At 44.5% G+C, this 20,653-nt stretch overlaps 1 pseudogene across 1 annotated transcript in view; it reads left to right on the plus strand.

Annotated features, from left to right (window-relative positions):
- The first annotated feature begins 4,387 nt into the window (after window positions 1–4,387).
- The window catches only part of LOC125527628 (diphosphomevalonate decarboxylase MVD1, peroxisomal-like), a 42,922-nt pseudogene continuing 26,656 nt past the window's right edge, over window positions 4,388–20,653 (plus strand). Inside the window, exons 1-3 of the transcript XR_015599410.1 lie at window positions 4,388–4,641; window positions 6,764–7,051; window positions 7,156–7,324. The product of XR_015599410.1 is annotated as a diphosphomevalonate decarboxylase MVD1, peroxisomal-like (transcript). The remainder of the gene's footprint in view (window positions 4,642–6,763; window positions 7,052–7,155; window positions 7,325–20,653) is intronic.

Genomic DNA, 20,653 nt, shown 5'->3' on the forward strand with positions numbered 1-20,653 from the left:
TCGATATGTTCAGGGCTGAAGTACGCTCCTGAGTTAAAGAAAGACCTTGAGAAACTCTTAGTGTTTTTTTGTCAGTACTACTCCAATACTTTGGAGTGGGGTTGCATAGTACTCCAATAATTTAGTGTGGGGTAGTAAAAAATGTATTCGTGGTGGGAAAGCATCAGTGGTTCGTATTTGCAGAATAGGGAAATCAATAAATATTACCATTAAGAAAGCATGCATGGTATAGTGAATACTTAGTATACCAGTCATATTTTCTTGTCAACATGCACCTATTTGGAGGCTTATTCGCTATTATTGCAATCTGGTAGAACTGTGTTACTACTAAGAATTGAATATTTTTAGTTGGAATACTATTTTAATGATCAATCACAATGTTGGACGCGACCAACTATTTATTCCCAAGACTTTAAGTCTTGGGTGGCTTAAGCACAATATGTCATCTTGGTGCATGTAGATATTTAATTTAACAACTTGAATTCCACATGAAGCGTACTGTACTTGACTTCTTTGGGCTTTACATGTGCTCATATTCCATAATTCGGATCAGAAATGAAGCCTATGCGTATGTATAAAGCATTTGCATTATACTAATATTGTGTGTGTTGTTTTTAATGCCAAAGGTAAATCTGAACCTGCTCAGACCACGGGGAGGATTTCTCTGGTGGACTATCGCTGGCAAGGTTGGCATGGGAGTAGGCCCGTACCATGGGTTCGTGTAGCTGGAGGACCGTGGCCAGTGCTGCGATTGCCTAATGTCCATGTGGAGCATAGCTCGGCATGAGGTGATATCCTTTTATGATAACCTATCTGTACACAATTTCTTCAAAGAAAATTAAGATTGATATCGAACTTGAGATTTGCAATGTATTTAAATTAGTTCTTAAATTTCTCCAAAGCTACTGAAATCTCCCTTATTATATTTTCTGTAGATAGTGATTGTTCTAAATTAAACTCACTACTTAAATTCCATAGAAATGAGAGGCTCAAGGAAGCAACAAGTAGGATGAAGGAGTTAACGGGCAGAAGCGTAGATCACAGAAAAACAAGAATATGTTTGGTCCCCATGCTTTGCATTGATGTATAGGTTCGGAAGTTTAAAAGCTTCATGCGCTCCCCATGCTTTGTATTGATGTATAGGTATGGAATTTAGAAGCTTCATGCTTTGTATCTCAGTATGTTCACAGTGGCTTCAATCTACAATTTAAAAAGGTGAATATTGGTTGGATCATGACACAAGTGATGTGGCTTCAGTCATGTTTCTTAAGCTACCGTGGTTATATCATCACTAGGCCATATAGCTTACCAATAACCTTCTTAAGTACTTCCACTGAACCATCTTGATTGCCGACTAATTTTTGTGTTCATGGTTATATTTCAGAGAACCGGTTCAAAGAAATGTGAACACTGGTTGAGGGTTCTAAGAAGGATGACCCTAAATGGGAGCATGACAGACAGCGTGGTCCCGGAAATAAGGGGGAATCCCGTGGTGTCTACTATGCTTTCAGAAATCCTATGCAGTCAGGGAGATTCCTTCAGATTTTTGCATGATGAGCAGGTAGTTGTAAAGGGTCGTGGTGTCTACTATGCTTATCAGAAAAGTGAGTGCATTTGTGAAGCTTCCTGCAGAGTTTCACATGATGAGTAGGTAAATGTGCTGCTTGTGCATTTACCAATTAGTTATATAGGAGAGCACACAAGCAACAGACCACACATCTTGTGCTAATTTCCATGATAAGTTTTAGTGCATATGAACAAGTTATAGTGCCAGTTAAGTTATGAATAGAAATTGAGTTGCTTATCATTGAGTAAAAGACGTTCCTTTAGAGTATTTATAGTTTTATACTAATACTTTATCAAGGTGATATGCTGAAGATTTGTGATTATCACAGTATGGCCTTTACATTGCTTCTGTATGATCTGACCTGTTGAGCTCATCACAAAGACCATAAAAATTGGCTCTATCCCTGATGTCCAATAAAAAAGGGGAACTATAGCCTCAGATCGAAAAAGATTCTTTTCCTATGTGATTTTGCAGCGGGACTTGCTTATGGAGACGTTCGCTCTGGGTCAAAGCTTAAGAGGACTGATGCTTTTGACCATTTAATTAGTGTTTAGGTATGCCCTCCTCTCCTTGCCCTTCAGCTGGAATCTCTGATAAGGTTGTAATTTGCTGGTGCAGTGTTGCTCTGCTTTTATTTGGGGATTTCTCTGGGATCTAATTTTGAACTGTCAAAACTGGTTTGTTGGGTGCCGGTTGGTTTAACATGATGCTATAATGCCGTAGAGAGAGATATGTTTTTCCAGTAGAAGTGGCCGGTTAGTTAATTTGAGATTTGTGCCTTTTGTTCTTTAGGCCGACAGTTAAAAGTTGCATTGGCTTGTAAAAAACTTCATGTGACTGGACCAGTAGGGGGAGGATAGCTTCATATGGAAAATAATTCTCCATGGTGGGAAAATTTGTTATTTGACATGATTATATACAGAGATACAACTAGCAATGTTTAAATATGGGTTCATCTCAACCTATGATTCCTATGTATATAATTTTTGGGGCTAGAACTACGGCCACTGCCCACCACCATTACAAGTCAATGATAGGAGCTCCTTGGATGTACTCATGCATGCTTTGTCAGATCCTTTTCTTTTGAATCGATTGATGAACCGGTGACATCTCAGGACTAACTACCCCGTAATTGTACTCCACTAACTAAGGATAGCTCGTGAATATTTCATCCTTTTTGTCGAAACGCTAACCAAAATCACTGAAATTCACTAAATTTAGGTGGTTTCGGTTGGTGATGAAAATTTTCTGAAACTGAAAGTGAAAACCATAGAATACTGAAGGTGTTTGCAGCCTGTAATTAGCGCCCTACTTAGCATCAAGCATTAAGAGAGGGCATTTAGATGATTTTAGATTTTACGACTTCGTATCTATTTTCTTAATCTCTAAGCATTTACACAGGCGACTCGCATTGTAGATGCTATTAGCCTGCTGCTGTTATCGTCCCTTTGTACACACATGCACATTTGACTGATGAAGAAAATGCCTCAAATCATCAAACCCCTGATTATGTGTTGTGCTCTTGCAAGACTGAAACTGACACATTCTCTTCTGGATGTTAATGATGTTCGATTGCATGTGGTGGTTGTGTCGTTGAAGCTCACATGATCGAGTGTTTATGCACAACTGAAGTTGGCACATTTAGTTCTTCATATATTGAACAACTTTCAAAACTTATGAAAGCAAAGAGCAGGCGAACCATCCTCTAGGCTCTACTGTACCTCCCATTGATTTTTTTACTTCCAAAACTTATAATGAACACAACAGGTTCCAATGCAATTTCACTTGACAGATGTTGTTATTTAGGTTTTAATCATACTATATCAGCTTCAAAGTTTATTTTTACTCTCAAGTAGTCAATATCTGAGCATGAACACTCAAACTATTGCAGGGGGAGGATTTCCACAGTAACCCTGGGCTGGTTAACCTATTTGGAATAGAATTCCCTGATTTGAATATCAAGCATTCACAAATGCAGAATACATTGTCTCGAGGTACAATCCCACTTGATTCTCAAACAATCACTAATTCATGAATTGCAGTAGGTTGAACCCAAGATGTCCGGAGCCTCTCTTGTGAATCACATTGCTTACAATGATTTCATGATTGAGATCTCGGGATTTGAACAAGATGCATCTTTTAAAGGTGTGACTGTAGAAGTTTAGCTAAATAAACAGAATATATCTACTGCAAGTTGATATATAGAAAAGTGGATTTTTGCATAGGTTTTGTATTATATATATATATAGTTAAGTCGGTACTTCCTTTTCTTGCTTTTGAGTGATTGTTTTGCTTGACTCAGCATCCCTATGGTTCTGAGAGGGGCTTGGTGGCTAGATACAGAGGGCCTGGGTGCATGTGCTCTAATATATATTTTCTTTTGGGGAGGGTCACCTGAATGCACTATTAAGAGGTTCACTCTTAACTGCTCTTGCGGAACTAGGCCATCAGGCTACTATATATGTCCGTTGATTTAATCACCGTTGTCTGTGCTAGACGTTCACACATCTGGATGCCTTTGCTTGCCAAATAAAATATGAACAATAATTATGTTAGGAAGTTACACTAGCTTTGACGATCCGATCATTCATGGAATGTTTTCCGGCATTGCCAACATATTGAGTACTTCAGTTGTAAGTCTGTAAGCAGTTCTCTTTGAAAGAGAAAAATGCATACATGCTTCAGTGAATGGCCACCCCCTTCTATTTTAGTAACACTGCACTTCTTAGTAGTACTTGCTAATCAGTATGGTTATTGGTCTGTAATCTTATTGTTTCTACATTAATTCTTTGTACGTAGGCCGGATCAAGCGCATCGCCGATGCCACGATCGCCGGTCTGCCGCGCTGCTCCTCTCATGTGCGCCCTCGATGCTGACGCCGTCCTATTTTCCGCAGCCACCGCCGTCAGGCTCCGCGTCCACGTGCCCCTTCGAACCTACTGGATGCAATCTCGCATTGCGCTGTCATCCGCACTGTCTGGCACCACCTATGGACACCGAACGACGGATCAAGGTTTAATGACTTTGATCAGGCAAGATACATTCTGCCCGCTCATCTCCCCGTGTTGCCGTTGGTAAGTATGGTGGTATTCTCCATGCTTCTTTTAGTGCTTCTCTCTAAATTCGTTGGGATCCAATTTTGTTCCTGCAAAAGTTGCTTGTGTTCTGTATAGGTGTACAGTTTTCATGTTAACTGGAAAGTACCAAAGTTATCTATCCTAGCTGCATCAAACTACAATTTTCTTGTTTTATTAATAATTTAATATGAGATATACAAGAAAGTGCAGCGGGCATGGCTTGTACTCATGCTTGAGGATATTTGGCTTAGGCTCCTGGACTGTGTCATGGCCACACTGAAGACGGGACACTTGTGGTTATCTTCATGTGTCATTGGTGGTCAGAGAAACCAAACAAAGCTGGAGTGAAAGGTCTATGAGTTTCAATACAGAACAAAGGGTCTACGAGTTTCAATACATTGTCGAAAAATTGTGCCAAACATTAAGGTTGATTTCAGTTCCTTCATCCTTCTAGAGCATAAGAAAAATATGGTGCTTTGCTTGAAAAAATTATGGCTTAATTCTGGAAAGCATTAAGTTTCCATGCATGCTGATACTGATCAATCCATAACTCTAAAAACATGATACCCTCTTTCACATGCTTCATATAAGTTATGCACATGCCATCTCGCTAAGCACTGATAACATGTTTCGTTTAACAGATCATCTAAGATTTGCACAATTGTTTTGAGAATGAGCAAGGCAGCATGGACACCGGCCTCGATCGGTGTCGGGGCAATGTTGAACCAATGAAGAAGCTTAAGGCGGCTCAGGTAGGGTGGCACACGATATTGACATCGACCACGACCAGAGTCGGAGGATGGGTCATTGGGACGGAAGGAGGAAGACAAAGAGGAGGAAGAAAATGATGATCACAAAATTTTAGCACTGATAAAAAACATGCGGTCGATGCAAAGTTGCTCTTGTAGTATCTGCTAAAGAAATTCATAAAATATGATATATATTCGTAGGACTTCACTCATGTCACTTAGTCATCAGTTTGATTTATTTTCCTGTATTTTGCCCGTGGCAACGCACGGGCATTGTACTAGTCATGTAGAGTTGTCGTTTGTGCTGTACACTCTATACTTCTGTCGTACAGTAGATTGATCTTGTATTATTTACATCATTTGTTCCTGGCTGTTGTAGTGTCCTTGCCACTTAAACATGCATATATTTTTCAATAAAAGTTAGTGGAATAAATTTTACAGATTTCATTTCTGTAGTCCAATGCATAGACGGAGCTGTTCTTTTTGATTCTGCATCTGACAAAAAAAACAAATTAGCAACACCAAAAATCTATCTATATCTATCACTACTGGAAACAGAGAATTTGCCATCAGCCAGCTCTTTGCCATCTGCCAGCTGATGGCAAAGAACGTCTTTGCCATCTGCTTATAAAAAACAGATGGCAAAGAACTGACGGACGGCAAAGAACATGATTGCCATCAGCCAATTCTTTGCCATCTGCTAGGGGATGGCAAAGATTCTTTGCCATCTGCCAGCAGATGGCAAAGAGGTTGGCAAATCCTGTGGCCGTCAGGCGTGTAACGGCATACCAGCCCCACCTCTTTGCCATCTGCCAGCAGACGGCAAAGATTCTTTACCATCTGCTGGCAGATGGCAAAGAGATGGGGTTATTTTTTTCCAGGTAAAAAAAACTATGGGGTTATCCCCTCCCTCTCTCTCCCCACCCATCCAGGTAAAAAAAACGACCTTCGCATCTCATCCACACACTGAACAGCCCCGTCGATGGCGCTCTAGGCTCGCCCGCCGCCACCCTGTCGCCGGCCCCCTCGCTCCCCCGCCCTGTCGCCGGCCGCGTCACTCCCCCGCCCCGTCGCCGGCCCTCCCCGCCCCGTCGCCGGCCCTCCCCCGCCACCCTGTCGCCGGCCCCGTCGCTCCCCCGCCGTGTCGCCGAACGCGTCGCTCCCCCGCCCCGTCGCCGGCCCTCCCCCAGTGGCGGACCCAGACTGAAAATTACCCGGTGTCCACATAGAAGAACACATCAAAAACCCAATGACCCACACACTAAATCAATGGATTATCATAAGCAAGTGTAGATTGGACCCGGTGCCAGTGACACCGGCTAGCTGTACGTAGCTACGCCCCTGCCTCCCCCGGCCTAACTGTGGGTCAGGCCGGCCGCTGCCGGCGCCAAGCCCCCGAGAGACGCCACGACCTCCACCGAGCAGGAGCAGCAGCTCGCCTCCTCGTGGCGCGGCGCCTATGAGGAGCCGTCGCCGTCACCATCGGTGTCCTCGACGGAGACGCAAGATCCCGCGGCGCTGCACGTGGGGATCATTGGGTTCGGCAACTTCGGGCAGTTCATCACCAGGGGCATCCAGCGGCAGCGCCACGCCGTGCTGGCCACCTCCAGATCCGACTACTCCGACTACTGCTCCGCCCACGGGATTCGCTTCTTCAGGTGACCAGCCATGCCAACCCACGAACCTATCTTTCTTTGATTCCGGTCGGGATGCAACTGCAAGGGGATCGATCGATCATGCTGTGAAATGCTGACAACAACAGAAGCTTGGAGGCGCTGTGCGAGGAGCAGCCGGACGTGCTGCTGGTTTGTAGCTCCATCCTCTCCACGGAGTCCGTCGTCCGCTCCATTCCCCTCGCCAAGCTCCGCCCCGACACCATCGTCGCCGACGTGCTCTCCGTCAAGCAGTTCCCCCGCAACCTCCTCCTCGAGGTACTTACATCAGCTACAAATCTTCAACCCAAACTGTACTTACCATTGATGATCACACCAGTACCAATACCACTATTTCTTCTCGTGCAACTTGCACGGGCTAGCTATTTTTCCTAAACAACAACAACAAATCATTCAGATGGTTTAGACTGTAAGTAAATGGCAACAATGTTCAGTGTGAATATCAACAAAGTATAGTTAAACCTGAATGAGGCACCCTTTCATTTTTTTTCATGTTGACCAAGTTATTTTTAGATTCTCTATTTTGACATTTGTTGAAAATAAGGTGAGATCCACCTTTTAATTTATTGAAAGGAAAGTGAATGGCCTCTGATGGATTAGTACCCCATTGTAGATAACAAAGGAGTATAGGTCAAAACATCCTTGAAGGAGCTAGCGAAGGTGAGTAGTGGCCATAACATGGCAAAAATGTGTCCTAGTTGGACTGAATACAAACAATCAATGGCCTATAAGACCCTATGATCTCTCAGCTCACCATGTATGCAAAAGGAAAATTAATCCATTAGGTTCATGACATTTCAGCTCATATTTTTTCTTATAAGAGGGATTATACAGTTTAATACCCTATGACTCCCAGCTCGGCATGTATGCAAAAAGAAAATTAATCCATAAGTTTCATGCCATTTCTGCTCATATAGTTTTTGATATAAGAGAGATTCTGGAGTTTAGTAGAACACGGCGTGCACAATTATGTGTTTCCTGTTTTTTAGTACTATTTATTTTGATTTTACAGTACATGAGGGAGCATTTAAACTCTTGTGCAAAAACTCCATGCTCGAAAGAAATAACCTATATTGCCTCCATCTGCTAACTTCTGACTGTTCTGATTTAAAATTTATACCAACTCATGTAGCAAAAAAATATAAAAAACCCCGTCACAGAACATAGTTCATGTCAATATCAACAACAGTATATGAAATCCAGAGGTACATACAAATTATGATCCTTCGCAGCTATTGTTATTGTTCTGTAACAAACCAAGAATTGATTGAGCTGAATAATCAACAGATTTTATTGCTGCATGCAGAGCGGTGCATAAGCACACTTGATGATTGCACCCTGTTATTGTTGACTGAACTTTGTTCTCTCTCTCAAATAATGTTATCACGAAGATTATTTCATTATGAATCTATGTCCTCTTCCTATAACTTGCGTACCTGACTCCCTGGGATAATATAGCACCTTGCAACATGTGTGATAGTTCAATGATTACTTCATCTTTATAGGCCCAACTTAATGTCAAATCCATCAAAGAATGCAGCATATGCCCTGATCTCTTTCCTTTTTTATCTCCTAGGGTACTACCGCATCTGAGTAAATATGCATAACTAAACAACATGTTCACAGGCAGATTACAGACTCACCAGAATACTTCCCTCCAAAACAATTCAGCTATATGAATCAAACAATATGATTTGTTTTTGTCTTGTCATACATATACCAATTGGTTACCCATATCCATGCAAATGTCTCTTAATTAGAATGGAAATTTAACACACTTTTGATTTGAAAATTGAAACAGAGCAAGGCTGAGCACTCGTGAATTAGTTAGAATGCTTCACAAATCCTGTAAGTTGGTGAACTAAATTACGACTACTACTAATGAATGAATAGCAGCAGATGGTAGACCTTTTTGGGAAAATATATTTGATGCATCTTTATAAAAAGTTGAAATGTCTTGGATGGAAGTTCATCCCAGCAGCTGGGTAGAAGTCAACACATACAAAGCAATCTGAAAGAAAAACCTGCATGTGAACTCATCTAGGTTTCAGTACTGAATATGTCCCAAACTCCCAATAACAGTCAAGAAGGCGGCATTGAACTGGTTGGTGAAAAATCATTGTACCTGGCACCTTGGGTGAGTTTGCATGTAAGTTCACACACATGCAAGAATGGTGTTTATACTTTCCAAGATTTCATGATCAAGCTTGATACCACCTGACACGGAAGTATATAAAAATATGATTTCAGGAAGGTACAATCAATATTACGCAAGAGACATGCCATGCATACATATATATATATATATAATTTATTTTCTTAAGGCAATAAAATTAAAATACCGTTTATACGTATACCTTTTGAGTTGAAGCCTAGTATCATTGTCCTAATAAGTTAGCAGCTTATGCTAATTTAGCATGAGGATAGACTGAATTTTCAGTTTACACACGTGATGCTTATGCCTGTCAGTGCATGTGCTGAAGCAGCCAAACCAACATGTTCAACCTAGTGTTAAAACGTACAGTGGAATCACGTGGAGGATCTTCCGCATCTTTTCCCTATATAAGAAGTCAACTACAGTATGGCGCATTCAGTAAAGTATTTGAAAATAAGTGACATGCACATCGAAGTTGTGTTTGCTTCATGCAACTACATGGATATACATTATAGCAATCTCACTACAGGAAAAACTTTGTAAGCTGTGTATGTTTCATACACGGCAAAAGCTGTTTCAAACTCGGCGAACTGTACGCCAAGTGTTACACTCGGCGTATAGCACACAACTTACAACTGGTCGGCTTAGTTGATTGATAGACTAAAACCCGCATTAAAGAAAATGACTGCACGTACGTCACCATCGTCATAGTTATCATGATCAATCTTCTAGAAAAGTTGGCAAATTGAGCAGAAGAAAAGTTGGCAAATTGAGACTAAAACCCGCTTTGTTTCATTTGTTGGTGCTAACTAGAGTAGATGACAACATTAGCATGCACAAGCCTCATGCCTCTGCTTCGCCATGAGTGTACATGAAAGAAAAAAAGCAGCTCTTATAATTTGCAAAAAATAAACAAGAATGGAGTGGCTGCGTAGCATGTTTCGGTGTTGCGGCCAGGCGAACACTCTGGTACGTGGGCACCTGCTAATTAATTCCGTCATTAGCCCTCGTGAATGGTGCGGATGATGGTGGACACCCCACGAACATGTCCACTTGCATCTTGACTTCCTCTGCACCCATCATCGTGACTTCTGACATGGTTTCGTCTACAGGATGAAATTAGATGCTACTCCTTGCGTTTCAAAATAGTTGACAGTCGAGGGTAGAAAGAACTCACAGACATGATCTATATTGACAACTTTAGTTTGGACAGAGATGAAGTAATCAATTTTGGACATGTGGATGGCATTCAAATATGTCGGTTGCCAAACTGAATCAAGAAGGCCACAACACATAAAAATTGTAAACTATGGCAAGCAGTTTGTAATATCTGCTTATTTGGATGAACAAACCGGTGTGTCCACGACACACAGACACGACACCCCCGACACCCGACACCTCTTCGGCCTCTTGTTGACCAAAAAGGTGCTCTTCGACCTTCCAGAGGCCGACGGGGTCATATATTTGTGAATTATGAGTTTCATTGGAACGGTCATTAGTTACTAGTCTTCACATTTGAGTTGCATCATGCTAACGATACATTGGAAATAATCTTTGGTGCAGCGTCACTCCCGACAAGCATCGACCGATCCTTCGCCGTCTGCCACTGGCGCTACCGGTCCTACACCTACACCTACACCTCTATGATGACGGTAAGTTTCCCAAATGTTTTGCTTAATAGAGTTTTGTTGTGATGCCATGTTGTATCTACACATATCGTGCATAATGTTTGTATGTTTGAAATGTATTGTATGTGTGGGATTCGACACCTAGTCGTGTGCCTTTGGTAGCCTTCCATACAGGGAAATGCCTCCTAGTGCTTCCATTGAGCCATGGTAGTTCCCTACTGCTCCGGAACACATGGATTGACCGGCATGTGTCCTTCTTTGCTCCTGTGTCTGTCCCTACGAGGAAATGTCACGTGGTGTATCACCGAAGTCCTTGTAGCTTGCTACGACTTGGTTGCACTCGCTGATGACCGACACGTGCATTGCTGGGTCATGTATGCCTGTCCCTGTACGTTTGTGCCACCTTGGTTCTATGACTAGTCATGTCGGCCCGGGTACTCTGCCATATGGATACTATCGACATAATCATATACTTAGCATTTTTCCTCCAAAATGACTCAATATGCTTAGCTAGCTCAAAAATGACATAATAAGCTTAATTAGCTCCAAAATGACATATTTAACCTAGGATAGCTCTAAAATGACCTATACTTAGCATTTTTCCTCCAAAATGACTTAATATGCTTAGCTAGCTTAAAAATGACATATTTAACCTAGGATAGCTCTAAAATGACCTATACTTAGCATCTTTTCCTCCAAAATGACTTAATATGCTTAGCTAGCTCTAAAATGATATAATATGCTTAAGAAATTACATATTTTAGGTCCTAAATGACTTCATATGCTTAGCTAGCTCCAAAATGACATAATAACCTTACTTAGCTCCAAAATGACCTATATATTTAACCTAGGCTAGCTCTAAAATGACCTATACTTAGCATTTTTTTTCCTCCAAAATGACTCAATATGCTTAGCTAGCTCAAAAATTACATAATAAGCTTAATTAGCTCCAAAATGACCTATTTAACCTAGGATAGCTCTAAAATGACCTATACTTAGCATTTTTTCTTCAAAACAACTTAATATGCTTAGCTAGCTTCAAAATGACCTATTTAACCTAGGATAGCTCTAAAATGACCTATACTTAGCATCTTTTCCTCCAAAATGACTTAATATGCTTAGCTAACTCCAAAATGACATATTATGCTTAAGAAATGACATATTTTAGCTCCTAAATGACTTCACATGCTTAGCTAGCTCCAAAATGACATAATAACCTTACTTAGCTCTAGAATGACCTTAGCATGGTTTACACCAAATGACTTAGTATGCTTAGCTAGCTCAAAAATGACATAATAACCATACCTAGCTCCAAAATGACCTATTTTACAGATATAAGTTGCATCATAATAATCTTCACATTTTAGTTGCATCATAATAATCTTCTTCTTCTAGTCTTCTTCTTCTAACTTTCTTCTTTCCCATTTTACAGATTTGCTTAAGATCACGGAAGCTTGGGTTGATGGAGTGCTTGTATTTAGTTTTTGTTTTGACCTTGTGAAACTTGCTACCTATGGATGAAACTGTGTAATATTGATGAAACTATGTATATGTACGGATGAAATTGCTACTATTGGTAACATGTATTGGATATATGTGTTCATGACTATTGGTAATATGTGTTGAATATGCTATATTGGTCATATAAATATATTTGTGTTTGATTTTCTGTGAAAATGAATTGATATAAGAAAAAACCAAAATTAAATGGGGCAATATAGTCACTTTGCCATCTGCTGGCAGATGGCAAAGAGCTTTGCCATTAGCTGGCAGATGGCAAAGAGGCCACGTGTCATCTACATGTAAAATTTGGGCTGGCCTATTTGGGCTCTTTGTCATCTGCCAGCAGATGGCAAAGCTCTTTGCCATGTGCCGACAGACGGCAAAGCATGCAGCCTTTGCCATCCGCTGGCGCATGGCAAAGAGCCTGCATACTTTGCCATCTGCTGGCCGATGGCAAAGTATGCCTTTAGCCTTCTAACGGGGCTAACCCCGTTAAGAGGCTTTGCCATCTGCCAGCTGATGGCAAAGCCACAGGCTCTTTGCCATCAGCCAGCAGACGGCAAAGAAGCCTTTGCTGGTAGGGTTTCAGACAAACTGTTTGCCATCTGTTGGCAGATGGCAAAGCCTTTGCCATCCGCCGACCATGCCTTTGCCATCTGCCATGGCAGATGGCAAAGTGCCAGATTCCAGTAGTGTATCTATCTATCTATACCTTCTTCTATACTAATTAGGGACTCCTTAGAAATTACCATGATAATCAGTAATTAGGAGCCGTTAATCTGGTGAGATCAAATTATTACGGTGCAGGTTAACCCATCCCTTTGTAATAAAAGAAAAAAACTTTTATATCCCTCTTTGGAAAATGTTTTCACGTGCTGCCTAAAGAAACTCCACAACAGGCACGTCTTCTCCACCTTAGGTTTTAGGTACCGTAATCTATCCAATATATAAGCGCAATCCTCATGTCATGGCTACCTCATGTGTTCCTTCATTAATCCTTCGCCTCTCCTATCTCCTCCGTGAAGGGCCTTCCCCAGTGCTTCTCCCGTCCTTCACTGTCTATAATCGCCCCCAACGATTATGTCTCTTAGTACAGCCGTCATCTCCATGTGCCTCGGTCTTCGTGTCTCATTAAATCCTCCTCTGATCGATCATGGTGTTAGAGCCTCTGGTGTCTTCTGTTCCTCATACCATGTGCAGATGTGGAAGATCAATCAAGTCAAGCAAGGATGTGAAGGAAAAAGAAGTTAAAAGCTACCACCACGGGCATTGTGGCCAACTGTCGGTGTCAAAACCGGCGGATCTCGGGTAGGGGGTCCCGAACTGTGCGTCTAAGGCGGATGGTAACAAGAGGAAGGGGGACACGATGTTTACCCAGGTTCGGGCCCTCTCTATGGAGGTAATACCCTACTTCCTGCTTGATTGATCTTGATGATATGAGTAGTACAAGAGTTGATCTACCACGAGATCGTGGAGGCTAAACCCTAGAAGCTAGCCTATGGTATGATTGTTGTTGTCCTACGAACTAAACCCTCCGGTTTATATAGACACCGGAGGGGGCTAGGGTTACACATAGTCGGTTACAATGGGAGGAGATCTACATATCCGTATCGCCGAGCTTGCCTTCCACGCCAAGGAGAGTCCCATCCGGACAGGAGACGAAGTCTTCAATCTTGTATCTTCATAGTCCAATAGTCCGGCCAAAGGGTATAGTCCGGCTGTCCGGATACCCCCTAATCCAGGACTCCCTCAGTAGCCCCTGAACCAGGCTTCAATGACGATGAGTCCGGCGCACGGATTGTCTTCGACATTGCAAGGCGGGTTCCTCTTCCGAATACTCCATAAAAGATTTTGAACACAAGGATAGTGTCCGGCTCTGTAAAACAAGTTCCACATACCACCGTAGAGAGAATAATATTTCCGATCTGCTGACATATTTGATATCATGACATCACGCCATGGCCCGGTTATTATCGAACCGTTTTTCTCGACCAGCCTTGGCGCATATCGCGAGGCGGTTTCCTTGGCACGTCCTGTCGAAGCAGAGATCATGTCCCCTTATCACGGGATTCTCATCAATACGGGCGTGGGTAACCCAACCGCGCCATCAATCGCGGCGCTTGGGGAATAAGCGAGTTAACCAGGCTAGTGGGGGCGTATAGTTTCATCCGCCCTTATAAAGGGATAAGAGTTCGCCTTTTTCACCCACGCTTTCTTCCTCTTTGCCTATCCATTCTCGCGCACTCGAGCTCCAATGCCCAAGTTCGCACCTTTCTCCTCACACCGCCCCAATCATGTCCGGAGCGGGAGGAAAGTGGATGAGATCCTCCATTATGGAGGAGAATATCAAGAAGCTGCGGGGAGCCGGATACTTGGACGCGGACATCGCGCACCGGCTGCCAAACGCGGGGCAGATCGTCCCTACTCCAGAGCCCCATGAGAGGGTAGTTTTCCTTACCTACTTCGTCCGCGGACTGGGATTTCCCCTCCACCCGTTTGTCCGCGGCCTCATGTTCTACTACGGGCTGGACTTTCATGACCTGGCCCCGAACTTTATCCTCAACATCTCGGCGTTTATCGTCGTGTGCGAGGCCTTCCTCCGCATCCGGCCCCACTTCGCCTGTGGCTGAAGACCTTCAATGTCAAGCCGAAGGTTGTAGGCGGCCAGCAAGCAGAATGCGGAGGCACCATGGTGGGCAAAATGCCCAATGTCACATGGCTCGAGGGCTCCTATGTGGAGACCATAAAGGGGTGGCAATATGGGTGGTTCTACATCACCGAGCCGCACGACCCCAAATGGGTGGTGGCCCCCGAGTTCCGATCCGGAATCCCTATGCGGCTCACCTCCTGGAAAGAGAAGGGCCTGCCCTGGGGTAACTCGGTAGAGCTGACCGGACTCCAGACCTGCATCAAGAACATAATGAACAGGAAAATCAAGCTTGTTAACGTGGTCCAGGTCATGCTCTTCCGCCGGATCCTCCCGTGTCAAAACGGGCGTTCAATCTATGGGAGTTCGACTCGGCTCGGCACCAGACTCTGTGCGAGCTCTTCGACACGACGCACAAGGATGTCTGGAAGGTGCTGTTCAAGGGCGCCGAGGTTCCCCCTTCCCTAACCGAGGACCGTGGACTTAGCACGAAGAGCCTCGCAAAACCAGTAAGTTCTTTATAGGGTATTTATTCTCCCTAGTTTAATCATGTGCGGGATCTCAGCTACCCCTGCCTTTAACAGGACTGGGTGGAGACGGCAGAGCAGATTGACTGCGCAGCTCCTTTGCCTGAAGATCCAGCGGACGCTCTCCTGACGGAGATGTTGACTTTGGCACCTTATGAGGTGCCGGAGTAGAGGCCAAGAAGAATGCCAAGGGGACCTGAAAGAGTTCCCGGTGGCAGGTGGTATCGGACTCATCGCCCGATGACTCCGAGACGCACTCCTCTCGTGAAAGCGAGGAGGAGGAAGATGAAGGTTCTCCCCCTGCAGCCGGGGGAAACAAGAAAAGGAAAGCCGCCCCAACCAGGGGGGCCGAAGGGTCCAAGAAGGGGAGAACTCTCCTTCCGGACTGCTCCACGACGGCCGCCGACAGCGGCGACGAGTGGCGGCTTAGGGACAAGCCCTTGGCAAAGTCGTAAGTATCCGAATATCATAACGATTATTGGTCTGCTTTATTGAGCTGCTTCTCCTCATGCCGAACACGATTATGCAGTCCGCCCAGAGCCCGAATCGACGTATCTTCGTCAGGTGATTCTTTGGGCTCGTCGGACATGAAGAGCGATTCACTTCCGACCGCTTCTACCCCCGCCCTATGGAAGTGTTGTCCGCGAGAGCACTGAGCCGAGGGGAGGTGGTCCTAGAGGAGCCTTGTAACACTCCAAAATTTTTGATTTGGTTTTATCAAAATCTTTATTTGATTTGAAGGAGGTTATTTAAAATTTTTCTAAAATACTCTCCTTTTCAAATTTTTTTCTTTTATGACAAGTATTTTTTTGGGTTCATCCAAATCTTGATCTTTGGTCTTGAGGGTTTTTCATCTTGTGTTGGCTCAACACAAATAATGTTGGAAGGTTTTTTACAATTTCTTTTTATTAAAAAGAATTCCTAAATTTTGGATTTATTCTTCCCCATTCAAAAAGTATCCTCTTGCCATGACCTATGTAAAATATTTTCTTCCAAAACCCACCTCCCTACTTTGGATCAAGCCAAGCATCCAATTCCAGCAAGTTTCAACCTCTTCTAAATTTTATTTCTATTTATTTTAACCTCAAAATCATTTTCTGTCATTTATTTGGACTATGGTGGTTTACAAAGGAACTACCAAATTTCCTTTGAATCTTGATCCCAAATAAACTTCTCTGGCTAGTCCTTAGTACCCTCAACCTAGATCCATCAAGATCTGCTGGTCCATAGTTCAAAATTTTCAAAATTTGCCTGCTGCAAGTTTGGACCAGATTTGCCATTTTTGGTGAAATTCATTCTTTTTCTTTTCCTAAAAATCTGAGATAAATCAGGCAGCCTCTAGATGCATCAAGAGATCACCTCACCAATTCCCAGCTCAAGAAAATTTTTCCACGTGCCCAAATCATTTCGTCGAACAGTTGGTGTGCACTGTTTCTGTTCAAGTTCAGAAAATTCAGTGTTTCAGTTCAGACGACAGTGTCGTTTCTTCAGAACCGCGGCGTCAATCTCGCCAGTGCACGCGCTGGCGCCTTGCTCCCTCCTCCTCCTTCTTATCCAGTGCGCCGCACGGTCGTTTGGACGGACGCAAGCGTCGGTGGCGACGTGTCTCGCCAATGCTGGCGTCTTCCGCGGTGGCAGAACCGCCCATGGCGGCCAACAGGGGCCAGCCCTGCAGAACGGCGCCGTCCAGCACCGCCCACACCACCAGGAGCCTCCGTGTGGCTGTCCTTTCCCCCTGTGCGTGCTGCAGAGCCGTCGCCGTGGCCTGAGAGGCGCAGAGCGGGCTCTCTGCCGCCACCGAGCCCGTGAGGCCGTTCCGTCGAAACCATGGGAGCAGATCAAATCCAACCAAGGTTAGGCGTTGGACGGTGCTAGTGGACCAATCCGCAGCTGCCCAGTCACCTAAACCGCCTGTCCGACCACTGCCTCGCCGTAATCACTCGCCGGAGATATCCCGTTCTCGGCAACCGCCTCGGACCGGCAATAAAAGGAGGCCTCGAGCTCGTTCTCGACCCAGCACCACCCCTCCACCTCACCAGTACTGCGCCCAGCCACTAGGAGGACCTCGAGGAGGCCTTCTTCCCCGACTCCGTCCGCCCTGACCCACCTCGGGCTCCGGCAAGGTTCTCTCTGGTGAGGACACCCCCGCCTCCCAAACCTTGCCAGCAGCCTCCTAGTGCACCCACTCTTCTAACCCGAGCCCCAGTTTGACATTTGCTACCCTCCTCGGTGAGATCCATCACCGCCCGAACCACCGTCCGCCGGAGTGGAGGCCGCCGTCGACGTGGTGCTCGCCGACGACCAACTCCACCACCCACAGGCGCGGGAGAGCACCGTGAGTCCGTAGGTACCATCCCCTCCCCCTACCTCGCCGTGGATCGACGCCGGCGACCACCGCGGTCCTCGGGCACCGGTGTGCTCTGTTTTGATTTTTAAACCTGACGGCTGGGACCCCCTCGTCAGCCTCTCCTCTCTATTTCAAACCATTTTCTGTTGGCGCCTTTGGCCCGGGTGCATTTTCTCCTCTGGAAGGCGTATTCCAACCGAAGCGTTTTCTGTTTTTATAAACTAGCCCCTGGAAAGTTTCTGTTTCATCACAGATTAGTCCCTGGACTAAAACCTTCATAACTTTTAAACAAAAGATGATTTTGAGTTGATTCTTTTTCTGTCATCTTTATTTTTCTGTCACTTTATTATCATATTTATTTGAAAAATATTTGGAGCAATTTTTATGAACGCACGGTATTCACGTTAGTATCCGATTTTTTATAGCGTAGATACCGAAGGAAGTGACGGAACCGCAAACTTCGCCGAGCTAGACTCCGACTACTCCGAACCAGGAAAGCATGTTTGAACCTTTGATATGATGAGTGTTTTGCATGTTTGCTTGAGTAGTTTTCTCATGGCATGTTTATATAAGCATTAGTGAATGTTATATTGCATGCAAGGCAAGCTACAGGTGAGCTTTGAAGTTTGATGTGTTCATATGATGGTGAGAAAACCTGATCATATGGTGGCATGATAGGTTGTAAGCTGGTATTGTTGAAGCATGCTAGTCTTATGTCAACCGTGTAACTCCATTGTTAACATGGATCAAGTCTTGTTCCCATTCGCCCCCTTCCGTGCTACCACATGTTTTCTGCAAAGAATGCGGTTTAGTAAGTTGCAAACCTCTCTCCTTGTACACACCAAATAGAGGGGCCGTGATGAGGGTTCCATGGCCTTGGATTAAAGCCCGTCATCCGGTCAGGGGGTATGGGTGTTTCCGGTTGGGACCGAGAGGGGGGCACCCCTTAGAGCGCGCGATATAAATTTGATCCCATGCTATTCGAGGTTGTGGCCTCCCCGTCCAAAAGTTTTTCTTGAACGTTGCCTAGGGTGATTCCTGGCAGCAGAATGTGGAATGGGTGTGTATTGGTTAGATGTGTTTCTACTAAAATACCGTAAACGGAACTAGTCCTTTGTGACTACTGAAATCCGTTGGCTGTGGATTAACAGTGCAAACTCTGCAGAGTCATAACCATTCGAGTAACCGTGTCCATGGTCAAGGACTTTGATCAACATATCAGTGTCAGTCTCCGTGTTAGTCTCAGTATGAGTCTCAGTGACAGTCTCCGGAGAATGAACATGAAACCGAGAATGGTAAACCCGGCTGAATGTTATTCCGGTGGATGGACTAACCGGTTTATTATTATGTACTAAGTATTTCCTTGGGATGATTTAAATTCATGAGCTACTTAAATTTGAATGACGAAATATAAGCCCTTTATGTGATGTCGCTCAGATGTCCGACTATGGCATTCTTGTCATTTACTTTTGATATAAGCCCTTTATGTGATGTCGCTCAGACGTCCGACTGTGGAATTCTTGTTATTTACTTTTGATATAAGCCCTTTATGTGATGTCGCTCAGACGTCCGACTGTGGCATCACTACAAAAAAAATACACTTCCGTGATGATACGTGTTTGTCACAGTAGGTCACTTTTTTTGTCATGCATGTACATCCATGACAAATTTATGACAGAATCAGGATAGTCATACCTGTGCTATCGTAGAAGTGTTCCATGACATTACCAAAATTATCATCACAGAAGTGTCCACTTCCATGACAATAAATCGCGCGTCACAGAAGTGCTTTCGTCAAGGGTGACCGACACGTGGCATCCACCATAACGGAACACCGTTAAGCTATCGGGCCGGGTTTTGGATCCGATAACCCGTTAACAGCCCGACCAATGGGGATTTTCCACGTGTAAAATCATCATTGGCTGGAGGAGACACGTGTCAACTCACCCAATGGGCGAGACGCACCTATGATATTTTGACACGTGGACCGGCCATCAACTTTAAATGGCCTAGCCCAACTGAAGGCCCACAAGATTTTGCGGACCATAATGGGCCGGCCCAGCTAAAGGCCCACGAGATTTTGCAGACCATAATGGGCTGGCCCAGCTAAAGGCCCACAAGATTTTGCGGGCCATAATGGGCCGGCCCAGGTAAAGGCCCAAAAGATTTTTTGTACCATAATGGGCCGGCCCAGGTAAAGCCCACAAGAATCTTGCGGGTCATAATGGGCCGGCCCAGCTAAAGGCCCACGAGATTTCGCCGACATTAATGGGCCGGCCCAGTTGTAGGCCCACAGGATTTTGAGGACCCTAGTAGGCCGGCCCATTAACTAGCTGCCATGTTTTGGGCCAAATGCCGGCCCATATTTGATCTGGTCCATTAATGGCCTGCCACTCTCCGGGCCTAATAGTGGCCCATATGAGATCCAGCCCGTTAAAAGCCTACCACGTTCTGGGCCAAATTACGGCCCAGATCAGGTCCGGCCCTTTAAGAGGCTCTGGGCTCAATTATGGCCCATATTAGATTCGGCCCGTCAACTGGACACTATGCTTTTGGGCCCAGTTGCTAAAGGCCCACTTAGTAATTCGGCCTGATATTAGTTTTGGCCTGGTAAGGGCCCGTTTAACATTTTAGCCTGTTAAAAGCCCGTCATATAGTTGGGCCTAACTACGACCCTGTTTGCATCCGGCCTACTCGCAGCCGATATCTGATTGGGCCAAACAAGGACCGAGACAATTTTGGCCTGTTAAAAGCCCGTGATTTGATTCGCACAATCATGG

This window comes from Triticum urartu, chromosome 3A, assembly GCF_056163025.1.
Source record: "Triticum urartu cultivar PI428250 chromosome 3A, HENAU_Tu73, whole genome shotgun sequence".
NCBI lineage: Eukaryota > Viridiplantae > Streptophyta > Magnoliopsida > Poales > Poaceae > Triticum > Triticum urartu.